This window comes from Amblyraja radiata, chromosome 9 (genome assembly GCF_010909765.2).
Source record: "Amblyraja radiata isolate CabotCenter1 chromosome 9, sAmbRad1.1.pri, whole genome shotgun sequence".
NCBI lineage: Eukaryota > Metazoa > Chordata > Chondrichthyes > Rajiformes > Rajidae > Amblyraja > Amblyraja radiata.
In genome coordinates, this window is record NC_045964.1 from 39,409,155 (window position 1) to 39,422,509 (window position 13,355).

Consider the following 13,355-nt stretch of genomic DNA (forward strand, 5'->3'; position numbering starts at 1 on the left):
ATTATTTAATTAGCTGAATTTAAATGCATGCTTACCCGATGGGATTCAAATCTATGTCTTTGGGTCATCAGCTCAAGTATCCGTAGTAACATTCCCTATATTATTATGCCCTTTTTTAAATTAAAATGAAAATACATTTTTTAAATTCAAGAAAATAATCACAATTAAGTTTTAACATTACCTGAGAGCTTTCCATTTGATTAACATTCCCCTGGGGATCAGAAAGCACCTCTGGACCGTAGGTGGAAAGTGAGCCTCCTTCATTTTCTCTGCTTCTCCCATTCTCAACTCCTATTCCCAACAAAAATCACCAGTGCTGCTTAGCCCCTGGCTAAGACATACAATTCTCAAGAAGGCACAGAAAGATGGCTCTATCCAGAGATTGCCTTCACACAGAGTGCGGGAAAAGACCATGATGTTTGAGGCTATCCTCAACAATAGGCATCGCTTCAACCACGCGCTCTCCTGGGATTGACTCCTATCTTGAAGGAGGTCGGTTAATAATAATAATAATAATAAATTTTATTTCCGGGCGCCTTTCAAAGTCTCAAGGACACCTTACAGAAATTAACAAAAGAGAAAAAACATATAGTCGGAGTAAAATAAATAAAAGGACATCACCAATACACAAATTAAAGACAGAATTCGCTCCAAAGACAAAACATCAAAAACACAATGTGAAGAGAGAGCAGCGGCAGCTAAAGCGCGCCAGCGTCCACTCTCCCTTCCGACAGCCATCTTGGACACAAACTAATATAATTCACATTACACACAAAAAATCATCCCCCCACAATGGTTATCACTGTGGAGGAAGGCACAATGTCCAGTCCCCATCACCAGTTCTCCCAAAGTCAGGCCTATTGAGGCCTCCGCTATTGCCTCTACGGAGGCTCGATGTTCCTGGCCGTTCTCACCAGGTGCTGTTGCCCCGGTGTCGGGAGAGTCCTTTCAGCGGCTGGGCCACCTGGAACGGCCGCTTCCTAACTGAGGACCGCGGCTTCCGAAGCCGACAAGGCTGTGCCGGTTTGGAGCTCCCAGGCTCCCGATGTTAAAGTCGGCGCCGCCCGCTCCGCTCCGCAGACCCGCAGCCCGGAGGTGTTGATCTCGGCGGTCACAGCTCACCGGAGCTCCAGCGCGTCGATCCAGCGCGGCGACCCAGGCAAGGTATCGCCCGCTCCGCTCCGTGATAGCGCTCCAGCGCTGTGCCGCCACCAAAGCCGAGGTGCTGGGCGGTCCCCGCCAGGAAACGGCGCTCCACGCCCGCTGGTAGGCCACGAGGACGGGTCGACGGGGCAGCCCGGAGAAAAAGCTGCCTCACCGACCAGGTAGGGACCTAGAAATATTATTACCCCCTACCCCCCACATTAAAAAGACTATCTCTCCCACAAACAGGGCACAGGACTAACTAAAACTGCAGCCGTTCCCCAAGATGGCTCCTCCCACCAATGGCTCCCAGTGCCCTGGATAGATTGGTCATGGCAGCTGCCTGAGCACAGGCTGTGAATTTCTGTATCGCCAGAGACTGCCAGTTTCCCTGCCTCTTGGACAGTCCCTGATGTTGGACATGTCCTTCTTCAATTGCGTTCTGAGTATTTGTTGCAAACACCATAGGTTGACAGCATCCAGTTTCTTGTTCAGAGACATAACCATTGACCGATGAACTGGTTTAGAGTTTACAGTATAAACACAGTATAGGACAGGGCTGTGTGGACATTGGGATGCTGCAGCACCAGATGTATCTGTTAAGCCTTTTCGCACACTCACAGGCAATTAATCTTCCCCTTTCTGGCCCACCGTTGCCTCCTCTTTGTGCTTCGGTCAATCCAAGAGTTCATTAGCGGTCTACATTTTGGTTTTTGTCCAGTTTCATTCCAGGCCAAGTGGGAAAGGTTTCCTTACACAGTTTCCAATTCAAAGAGCAATGTTTTGAACACCCAGGCCAGCATGAACATGTTGCTTGTGAGTCCAGGCCAGTGTAATACAAGGGGCATATCTTTGTGAATGGTGCTGTGCAGGATCCAGTCCAGGATCTACCAGACTTGGTGCAGAACAATGGTACAGCCTTGGCTGACACTACTTGATGCTGAGGCTTTCATAGCATTCTCCTGTAGCTGGAACTCAGCTAACACTCTCATGTGCATTTGGTCATGTTCACCACCTTCTGAGATGTTCCAATGTTTGTCAGGAGCAGCCAAGTGGATCCATAGTTAAAAGTTCAAAGGAGAATTGCAGAGTAGGATTTTTGCATGGAGGGTGGTAAGTGCCTGGAACATGTTGCCAAGGGTGGTGGTGGAGACAGATACAACAGTGGCATTTAAGAGACTTTTAGGTAGGCACACTGATATAGAGGAAATGGAAGGAGATGGATCACGTGTAGGCAGATAAGCGTTAGTCTTGGGCATTATATTTAGAACAGACGTTGCGGGCCAAAGGGCCTGTTGCAGTGCTCTACTATTCTATGTTCAATGAACAATAACGGACCCCGTTCACATCTCCTCCCTCCTCCTCCCCCCCCCCCCCCCTCCCTCCCCTCCCCTCCATGGTTTATTACAACAAGGATTATCCGTATAATTATACAGATACAAGTTGCCACTTTTCTTTTGTCTGAGCTAAGAAAACAAACAGCATTGGACTTAAGTGAGAAGAGTTTGTGAACCTCTGCTTTAACTGTGTCACATTCTGTTTGACTGCACAGTATTTTATGTGGCTGATTTGCCTTCTCACTTCAGCGATCTTACCTGATCATTTTGATTGACGGTTTGGCAAAGTGCGATATCAAGAGGATTACTGGAAGCCTGCACTCCAAATGGAAAAGCTGGTTGACTTTTGGGCTCGTATTTTATTAATTTGGAATATACTCATGAGACATTTGGCTTGCACTAATGAAAAACAAAATGAACTAAAAATGTGAAATTATACATGTCTTGTTTCTGTCTGCATACTAATGGCGCTTTTTCACGGGGCGAGTTGACGCAAGATGTCACCAGAGTGAAGTGGTCGTGGTCCAGCACGAGTCTCGCACGATATAACGGGGGGTAGATGAAGAGTTCCCACGGTACTCGGCATTTCTGTTATTTGTGCGAGTGACTTGTCCGTCTCCCGAGCTTTCGCGTTAAATCTTGAATGAACATCGTGAACTACACGTGACACAAATGATGTAACTTTTTTTTTCACACACTATAAATATCCTCCCTTGGTTGAATTGGCTCATTTGGAGACATATTTTACTGTGTATGTGGAAGACACAGATGGACTGAGCACAGTACCTCAGTCTTACTGTGTGTGGGAGAGGGGGAGAAAGAGACGTACACTCACAGAGGCAGAGTCTCTCAGCCTGTGTAAGAGGGAGGGAGAGAGAGAGAGAGGCACACACAAGGTGGATGTGAAATCTCACCTGCCTGTTTCAGTGACAGACACCCGCCGCCAGTAAATGAAGACACCCCCATCTGTCTCCCTCTCCTCTCCCTCGACTCCCCCACCTTTCCCTCCCAACTCCAGTCCCGTCCCGACCCCCTGGGAAACTGAATAGAGCAACAATATAGATATAGAAACTGAAACAATATAGAAACTGAATAGAGCAACATGGCAAAAACATCTCTGACACGCTTTACCCCCTTTCTTTGAGATTTTCTGGGAGCCATCTCTGCAAGTGTTCCTGTTAAAAAGATTATCCAACAATGACAATTAGGTGGGACGTCCTCGAAGGACACATGTTCCCTTGTCGATATTGAGACCACCTTTTTTACTCACCTTCTGTCCCCTCTGTCCAGCTTCCGGGTTTACCGTTCGCAGGAGTTCCCACGCGCTATATCTCTAAAATCTGAAGTTAGGTAATGTCTAAAGGAACTGCAGACGCTGGTTAATGCTGGTTAATACGCACAGAAGACACAAAAAGCTGGAGTAACTCAGCAGGTAAGTCAGATCTGGGAAGAAAAACATAAAAAGCTGGAGTAAGTCAGCGGGTCAGGCAGCATCTCTGGAGAAAAAGAATAGGTGGCGATTCGAATCGGAACCCTTCTTCAGACAGCCTAATCGGAATTGAGTCTGAAGATGTGTCTCGTCCCGAAACATCAGCTATTTTTCTCCAGAGATGCTGCTTGACTCGCTGAGTTACTCCAGCTTTCTGTGTCTGTCTTCGGTTTAAACCAGCATGTGCAGTTCACTCCTTACACGGGTCTCTGTACAACATTGATTGGTAGCGTTCCGGACCCTGCTTCGGAAAGGCATCGATCGCTAGTCGGCGAGGACTCCGACCTGTATCTCTCAAAGAAGTACATGTGAAAAATTTCTCACGGACCATAAAAATGCGTAACCTTTCAGTAAAGTCCCTTTTAAAGTCCCTTTTAAGGATTATAGGTATTTTCTTGAATCTCATTAACATAACTCATGAATAAGTTGATGTCCATATGCGGATGCAAATCTTTATTTTTATTTATTTTTTAAATTCAATCGCACAGAAGACAATTTTTACTCACCTTCTGTCCCCTCTGTCCAGCTTCTGGGTTCACCGTTCGCAGGAGTTCCCACGGTACCCGCAAGAGTTATTACGGATATCGCACTGGCCACTACGTCCATATAATGTTGCAATGCTCAACCACAAGTGTACAAGTCACTCTTACAGAAATTCAAACTTTCTTGAATTTTCTCCCGAGTGACCAAGATACACAATTACCTGCCGTTAGCGCTACGGTGGTCCACGGTGGTCCACGAATGCCATACTGTTACCGCACGAGGTTCCCACGATGTTAAACTCTGGTTAACTCTTGCGTCAAGTCGCCCCGTGAAAAGGCCGCTTAAGGAAGACACAAACAATATCCCAGATGTACTAGAGGATCTAGGGAGACCGAGGAACTGAACATTTGCATTAAGCGAGAAATAGTATTGGGTAGACTGATGGGACTGAAGGTTGATAAATCCCCACGGCCTGATAGTTTGCATCCCAGGGTACTCAAGGAAGTGGCTCTAGAAATCGTGGGCACAATGGTGATTATTTTCCAATGTTCTATAGATTCAGGACCAATTCCTGTGGATTGGAGGGTAGCTAATGTTATCCCACTTTTCAAGAAAGGAGCGAGAGAGAGAAAACGGGGAATTATAGACCGGTTAGCCTGACATTGGTGGTAGGAAAAATGCTGGAGTCAATTGTTAAAGAAGTTATAACAACGCATTTGGATAGCAGTAAAAGGATTGGTCCAAGTCAGCATGGATTTATGACGGGGAAATACTGCTTGACTAATCTTCTGGAAATTTTTTAGGATGTGACAAGTAAAATGGATGAAGGAGAGCCAGTGGATGTAGTGTATCTGGACTTTCAGAAAGCCTTTGATAAGGTGCCACACTGGAGATTAATGGGCAAAATCAGAGCATATTGTATTGGGGGTAGAGTGCTGACATAGATAGAGAAGTGGTTGGCAGACAGGAAACAAAGAGTAGGAATAAACGGGTCCCTGTCAGAATGGCAGGCAGTGACGAGTGGAGTGTTGCAAGGCTCAGTACTGGGGTCGCAACTATTTACAATATATATTCATGATTTATATGATGGGATTAAAAGTAACATTAGCAAATTTGCAGATGACATAAAACTGGGTGGCAGTGTGAACTGCGAAGAGGATGCTAGGAGGTTGCAGGGTGACTTTGACAGGTTGAATGAGTGGGCAGATGCATGGCAGATGCAGTATAATGTAAATAAATGAGAGGTTATCCACTTTGGTAGCATGAACAAGAAGGCAAATAATTATGTCAATGATGTCAGATTAGGAAAAAGGGAAGTGCAACGAATCCTGGGTGTCCTTGTACACCAGTCACTGAAAGTAAACATGCAGGTACAGCAGGCAGTGAAGAAAGCTAATGGCATGTTGGCCTTCATAACAAGAGGATTTGAGTATAGGAGTAAAGAAGTCCTTCTGCTGTTGTACAGGGTACTGGTGAGACCACATCTGGAGTATTATGTGAGGTTTTCGTCTCCTAATTTGAGGAAAGACATCCTTGATATTGAAACAGGGCAGCGTAGGTTCACAAGGTTAATCCCCAAAATGGTGGGACTGTCATATGAGGAAAGATTGGAAAGGCTGTGCTTGTATTCACTGGAATATAGAAGGATGAGAGGGTCCCTTATGGAAACGTATAACATTATAAAAGGACTGGACAAGTTAGATGCAGGAAAAATGTTCCCAATTTTGGTGGAGTCCAGAACGAGGAGTCACAGACTAAGAGTAAAGGGGAGGCCATTTAAAACTGTGATGAGAAAATACTTTTTCACCCAGAGAGTTGTCAATTTGTGGAATTCTCTGCCACAGAAGGCAGAAGAGGCCAATTTACTGGATTAATTTAAAAGAGAGTTAGATAGAGCTCTAGGGGCTAGCAGAATCAAGGGATATGGGGAGAAGGCAGGCACGGGTTACTGATTATGGTTGATCAGCCATGATCATAATGAATGTGGTGCTGGCCAAATGGCCTCCTCCTGCACCTATTTTCTATGTTTCTATGTAAACACACCACGAGGCAGCTGGCAACGAATGTAACTGCAAGAGATAGCTGACAGATTTGACCATGGTACTTATAAGACAGAAAAATTATAGTGGAGAGCAAGTGAGCCTGCCCTAGTTTGCACACACACTCGAACATCCTTTTGGCTTTAATCACAATGATTAAAGGAAGTTGGACAAAAAAAATATTGACACCAAATAGCAGATGGTGATGATCAAAAAGGTTCAAGCAAGGAAGCAGTGGAAAGCAGACTTGGGTTTTCCAATGTTTGTACTGATATAAAGTTAAATGGAGGATAGTTAGGAATATCTGCAGATATGTTTACTAATAATACGCTGTATAAATAATGAAGTGAAAAGTCAAGAAAAGTAATAGGTTTAAGGTGAAGAGGAAAAGATTTAATGGGAATCAAAGGGGTACCTATTTCACATAAAAGGTGGTGGGGGTATGGAACAAGCTGCCAGACAAGGTAGTTGATGCAGGAACTATCCCAACATTTAGGAAACAGTTAGACGGGTACATGGATAGGACAGGTTTGGAGGCATATGGACCGAACATATGAGCAAGTTGGGCCAAAGGGCCTGTTTCCACAATGTATCACTCTATGACTCTATCTGATATTATGTTAATTATATAAATCAGTCACTGTATCAGAAGGGTGAATATTAGAGAGACAGAGAGTCATACTGCACGGAAACAAGCTCAACGGCCTAACTCGTCCATGCTGACAAAGATAGCCATTTGCCCACATTTGGTCCATACCCCTTTAAACCTTTCTTATCCATGTTCCTTTACAAGTGTCCTTTAATTATTGTTCTAAGTGTGAAGTTTCATGAACTAACGGGCTGCACAATGAAAGCATTTTAGGAATAAATAGGCCTCCTGAAAATATTATGAACAATGCTACTAAATCCTGGTTGGTTCTGGGGTGCAGTCAATGAAGGTTGAACTGTTTCCCATTGCCTTGCTGATTCAGTCTATTCCATCGGGATTTTTGCTGGAGGATAGATTCAGTATTAAAATGGAACAGACTGAAGAGGAGGAGTGCGTCTGGAGTGATGCGTCTGCCTTGCTTGACCCCAGTCTAGTTTGACCTACTCTGATCCAGGAGAATGAAAAGTGTTTCACTGCGCTCTTGATTTGCGCCTTGTACTGTTGGTGACCATCACTAAATCCTCACATATTTGAGGTACTATCATTGACCAGACGCTCAGATGAGTCTGCCACATAAATACTGTGGCTATAACAGCAGGTCAGAGGCTAGGTGTCACCTTGCTATTGATTCATCCCTGATTTTCAAAACCTTTATACAATCAATACAAATACAGTATTTAGACACAGATGCATGGTTAGAATCTCTTGAGCCTAAGTTTGATATTCCCTATAAATGTTGTGGTGCAAATGTAACTTGCTTCATATCATTTCATGCTTAAATGTATTTTAGATTTTGCTGAATGCAGAGACAAACTGAGGAACTGCAAATGGAATTTAACATTTTTCGATCATCTCCTGTTTTAACTCGTGTGAGGTAGTATCGTGGAGGGAATTGGCTAGGCGACATTTTAGGTTGGGACCCTTCATCAAACTTCAATTGACCTGAATCATCACCTGCCCCTTCCCTCCACAGGTTCTGCCTATCCCATTGAGTTTCTCCAGCCCTTTGTTTTGTTCAAAATTTCAGCATCTGCAGTTCCCCGTGAGCATGTTTGAAGCAGATTAATTCAACTTTTAATAGGGTATAATGCTCATGTACTAATGTCTGCAACATTGCTAATTAAACTTTAAACTGGAGGTCTAATTTAATGTGCTGTACCTGGGCAGTTAAAAGTTCCTGTCTATTCCACATAACTGCATTTTGTAAATAAAATTAAATGCATATATTTGACAGAATTGTACAGAACGAAACAAAACTAACATTATGTGATGCAAGCTCCTACTTAAATGAGATAATGCATATTGGATGGGAAAACAAATTGGGAGAAGGCACAATAAAGCATAGGATTCTGTGCAGTAGAAACAAGTGATATTGGAGTCCATGCTGCGCAGGAAGGAACTGTTGATGCTGGTTTAAACAGAAGATAGACACAAAAAGCTGGATTAACTCTGCGGGACAGGCAGCATCTCTAGAGAGAAGGAATGGGTGACATTTCGGGTCGAGACGATTCCGAAGAAAGATCTCGACCAACAACGTCACCCATTCCAGAGATGCTGCCTGTCCCGCTGAGTTACTCCAACATTTTGTGTCTATCTTTAGAGTGCATGCTCGTTGCTCCCTAAAAATAACAGGGCAGGTAGAAAAATGCCTTAGCACAAAGAGAGGATGCTTGGCTTTGTCATTAATGGGGCAGAAAGAAGAGGTTCTATGATTCAACAATGCAGATTATGCATGAGGGTGCAAAGATTCAGATGACTGCCTTTTGGCAGATTCCATCTGCGCATCTTAATGTTGTTCCCTGACAGGGACATAAGCCCTTCTAAAGGTCACTTCTACCACAGCAGGGCAGCATTTAAAATAAACAGCAGCACATATTTCATGGATTCTGAAATTGTTTTTACAGGGACTGCTCTGGCATATCAATACTTCTCCAAAATAGTGTTCACAGTAATCAGTGCCTGTGATTTGAGGAACCAAAATATGTTATACTTGTTATTTTATATATTTTATATTTCGATTGAACACTGACTGTGAACAATGTTCAGCACAGACTTCCTTTATCTAATCTAAAGACATATGAAATAATATTCAGTACAAATGTTTGTGATGTTTTCCTTCCTATCGATTGCTCCAGCTCGTACATTTATTATCTTGCAAGACGTTCCTGTGTTTGGTGGAATTCCTTAATTTCATCCAAACCCCTTCCAAAGTTATGCACAACATGAAGTGTTGGAGAAACTCAGTAGGTCAGGCAGCATACATAGAAGGATTTGATAGGTGATTTTTCATGTCAGGTCTCTTCTTCATACTCTGAACCTACATCTTGCCAATATAATCCCTCCATAGATGCTGCCTGACCCACTGATTTCCTCCAGAATGCGCTTGCTCAAGGTTCTAGTATCTAGAATCTCTTTGGTCTTTAAAATTATTTATAGCTGGCTGATATGAGGGGAATAGTCATAGAGTCATACAGCACGTAAACAAGCCCTTCGGATCAACTTTCCCATGCCGATGAAGCTGCCCATTTACAGAAATCCCACATGCCCCTGTATGACCCTATCCATCTAAACCTGTCCTGCCTCAACTATCTCCTCTGGCAGCTCATTCCATATACCCATGTGTCGAGCCCCTGATTTCCATTAACTCTTTCCCCACTCACCATAAACCTATGTCCTTGGTTCTTGATTCCCCTTCTCTGGGTAAAACTGGACATAATACTCCAAATGTGACTCCAATGGCCTTCTTGACCACCCTATCCACCTGCGATGCCATTTTCAAGGAACTGTGTAACTGCACTCCTAGATCGTTCTGCTCTGCAACATTTCTTAGAGACCTTAGAGAACATTTCATAGTGAAGATCCTGCCCTGGTTTAACTTCCCAAAAAAGCACCACCTCACACTTATCTTCAGTTCAGGTGCAACCCACCTATCTGTATAGGTTATCTTTGTCCCAAAGGAGATTCCAATGGTCCTAATAGTTTCCACCAGCATTTTGTTTATCCACTTATGCTTCACTTTGTTGATTTTGAACACCTTTGGATAAGGATTAGTATGAGGCAGATTTTCTTGGTATTTTTGTTGAACTTGTGGCTGCCGTTTGATCAGTTCAAAATCTTAAAGGTAACTTAGTACTGAAAACGGAACATTTTGTTCATTTCAGGATTAGAAATGTTGGAATTCTCTTAGCTTCAAGATAATTGTCCCAATGTAGAATCATGTGAACTACACGAGTTTAACATTCTCCTCAGTAACTGACTTGCTCACCAGAACATTCAGTGATTTCTTCTATACTTTTTTTGCTTGAAAATTCACTGTATCTCTCCTTTGTAGTTTTCGACAAATACATTTGACTCAAATTGCTCAGACTGTCCCTCAATATAAATTATATATATTCAGTGCCAATGTAGAGATTGTCGGTATAGGGCAACTTGGCTTCAATTTTAGAGTTAATATTATCTTTGGATAAAGTTCTCAGATAAGGAAAGTCAAGGGTCAAGAGTGTTTAATTATCATGTGTGCTGGCAATAGAATGATGAAAATCTCATTTGCTGCAGCTTTACAGCCCCATTAACACAATAATACAATAATTATATAGTAATTAATAATATGATAAATTAATAATCAGTAATGTGAGGTGCAAATCCAAAGTCAGACGTGCAACTGAGGTAAAATCCAAAGTAGATCCTAACTGCTGGGGTAGGGTTATGGTTAATTGTGTGCAGTGTTCAAGAGCCTAATGGTTGCTGGGACAAAGCTGTTCTTGAACCTGGAGGTCACGGTTTTCAGTCTCCTGTACCTTCTTCCAGATGGTGGTAGAAAATTGAGTGCATGGCCACTGTGGTGTGAATCTTTGAGCTGTTAGTTGCCATTTTGAGGTTATCTTTATTGTACCAAATCTTCTCATATTCTAAGAACCTTTATATTTAAACTGAAAATAGATATTACTGAAGGTTGAATTGGATTGAATTGTGATGAAGCAGCTAGTCCACTGGGGCAGCGAGAGAACAAGAGGTAACAAAAGATGGCCAAGTACTGCGGAGCAAACAGAATAAACAGTACATGAATGCTTTTCATTATTATAGTGCAAGAACTGTATTCTAAAGATAGCAGAAGATTTATGGATTAACTAAACAATCTCCTGTTTCTGTTGTTGATATTTGTTCATTTATTTCCTTTTATTTTCTGTAAAGCATTTCAATAGCTGCGATCGTAGAACTGCAGAACTGCCAATGAACAGCCAAGCACTATCTGCTAACATGCAATTAATCAACTGAATAATACCACTCCATGTTTTTGGTTGGCAGAGGTTAATAAAACACCAGACCTTTGGAACTGAATTGCAGTTTTTAATATGACTATTACTTCCTTGAAGAGATGGCAAAACAAAGCTTTACATAAAAGACGCCTTCATAACAAGAGAGAAATAAATACATCTGGAACATATCATAGACGAAAAGGATTATCAAATAAGGAAAAAATGCAGAATTTTAACAGAAAGTGAAAAATCAATGCAGGAGACTGGTCTCTGGATGTAACATTAAATTTAGTGAAGCCAACTAAATTTCCTGTCTATTTCATCGACTTAGAAAAGAAAGCAAAGTGTAGTATCAGATGGGCTATCAATTGTCACTTTCCTTATTTACTCTTTTATCATTGACCCATAGGACTATGTTTTGTTTTTGCACAAGTATTGTGGTTATACATTTATTGTAATTAATTTTGTATCTGTGTGTTATTGCATTTACAGGCCTGGCATGCTACTGCATATCAACATTTCTTTGTTCTGATTGTACATTTGCCAATTAAATGGTCTTGACTCTCTGGGCTCGACTTGATCATGAGATGCTTTTCAGTCCCTTAATTCAGCACGATTGTTCTGCACCTCAATCAATTCTTTTCAGCTTGACTTCATGCTCCAATGTGCCTTTAAATGTGGCTCATTTGGTGCTATTCATCTCTGAATCTGAAGATCATGTTCGATGGCAGATACGTGAACATAAATGGGCATAAGCACAAGCATAAAGCAGGACTGACCACTGCACTGACAAGAAGGTAATCTTAAGCCTGAGAACTTAAAAGTAAGGCCATGTATGTTATACCAATGCCAAACTCACAACAATATCACAATTGCGATGATCTAATCAATACCACATTGTTCTTTGAGGCAACTTGCTTTGTGTAAACTCGCCAATGTATTTGTAGAAACAAGGAACTGTAGATACCAGTTTCTAACAAAGATAGACATAAAATGCTGGTGTGACTCAACAGGTCAGATAGCATCTCTGGAAAATATGGATAGGTGACGTTTCAGGTCACGACCCTTCTTAAGACAGATATGCCAACTGCAAGATATGATGTGCCTGGGAAACCTCTGTACACAACTCCTTCTTCTCTACCGTTTTTGTCTAGTATTGTTTTTGATTGGATTTTCTGTAATAATATTAGGCTTATTCATTTTTTTGTTTTTTTTGTTCATTACATATTATCTATGAGTATTATGTTTACGAGATCATTATGCTGCTGTAAGTATAAATTTTATTGTTCCATTGTTGGTAGTTTAGTTCAGTTCCGTTTATTGTCGCATGTACCGAGGTACAGTTAAAACATTTTGCTGTGTGCAAACTCCACACAGAGAGCACCTGAGGTCAGGACCAACCAGTTAGTTAGCCAGTTAATTAGCGGAAAGACTATACATGACTACAATCAAGCCGTTCATAGTGTAGAACACACACGATATAGAGAATAATGTTTAATGCAAGATAATGTTCAGTCAAGTCCGATTAAAGATAGTCCAAGGTTTTCCAATGAGTTAGATAGTAGCTCAGGACCGCTCTCTAGTTGTTGATTATATAGTCCAGTTGCCTGATAACAGTTGAGAAGAATCTGTCCCTGAATCTGTAGGTGTGCATGTTCACACCTCTGTACATCTTGCCTGGTGAGAGAGGGGAGCAGAGGGAGTGTCCGGGGTGAAACTCGTTCTTGATTATGCTGGTGGCCTTGAGAGGGAGTGTGAAGTGTAGATGAAGTCAATGGAACGGAGGTTGGTTTGCGTGATGGGCTGGGCTGTGTCCATAATTCTCTGTAATTCCATGCGGTGTTGCATGGAGCAGTTCCCAAACCATGCTGTGATGCATCCCGATAAAATGCTTTCTACTGCACATCCATAGAAGCTGGTGGGTGTTGCTGGAGATATGCCGAACCTCCTAAGCCTTCT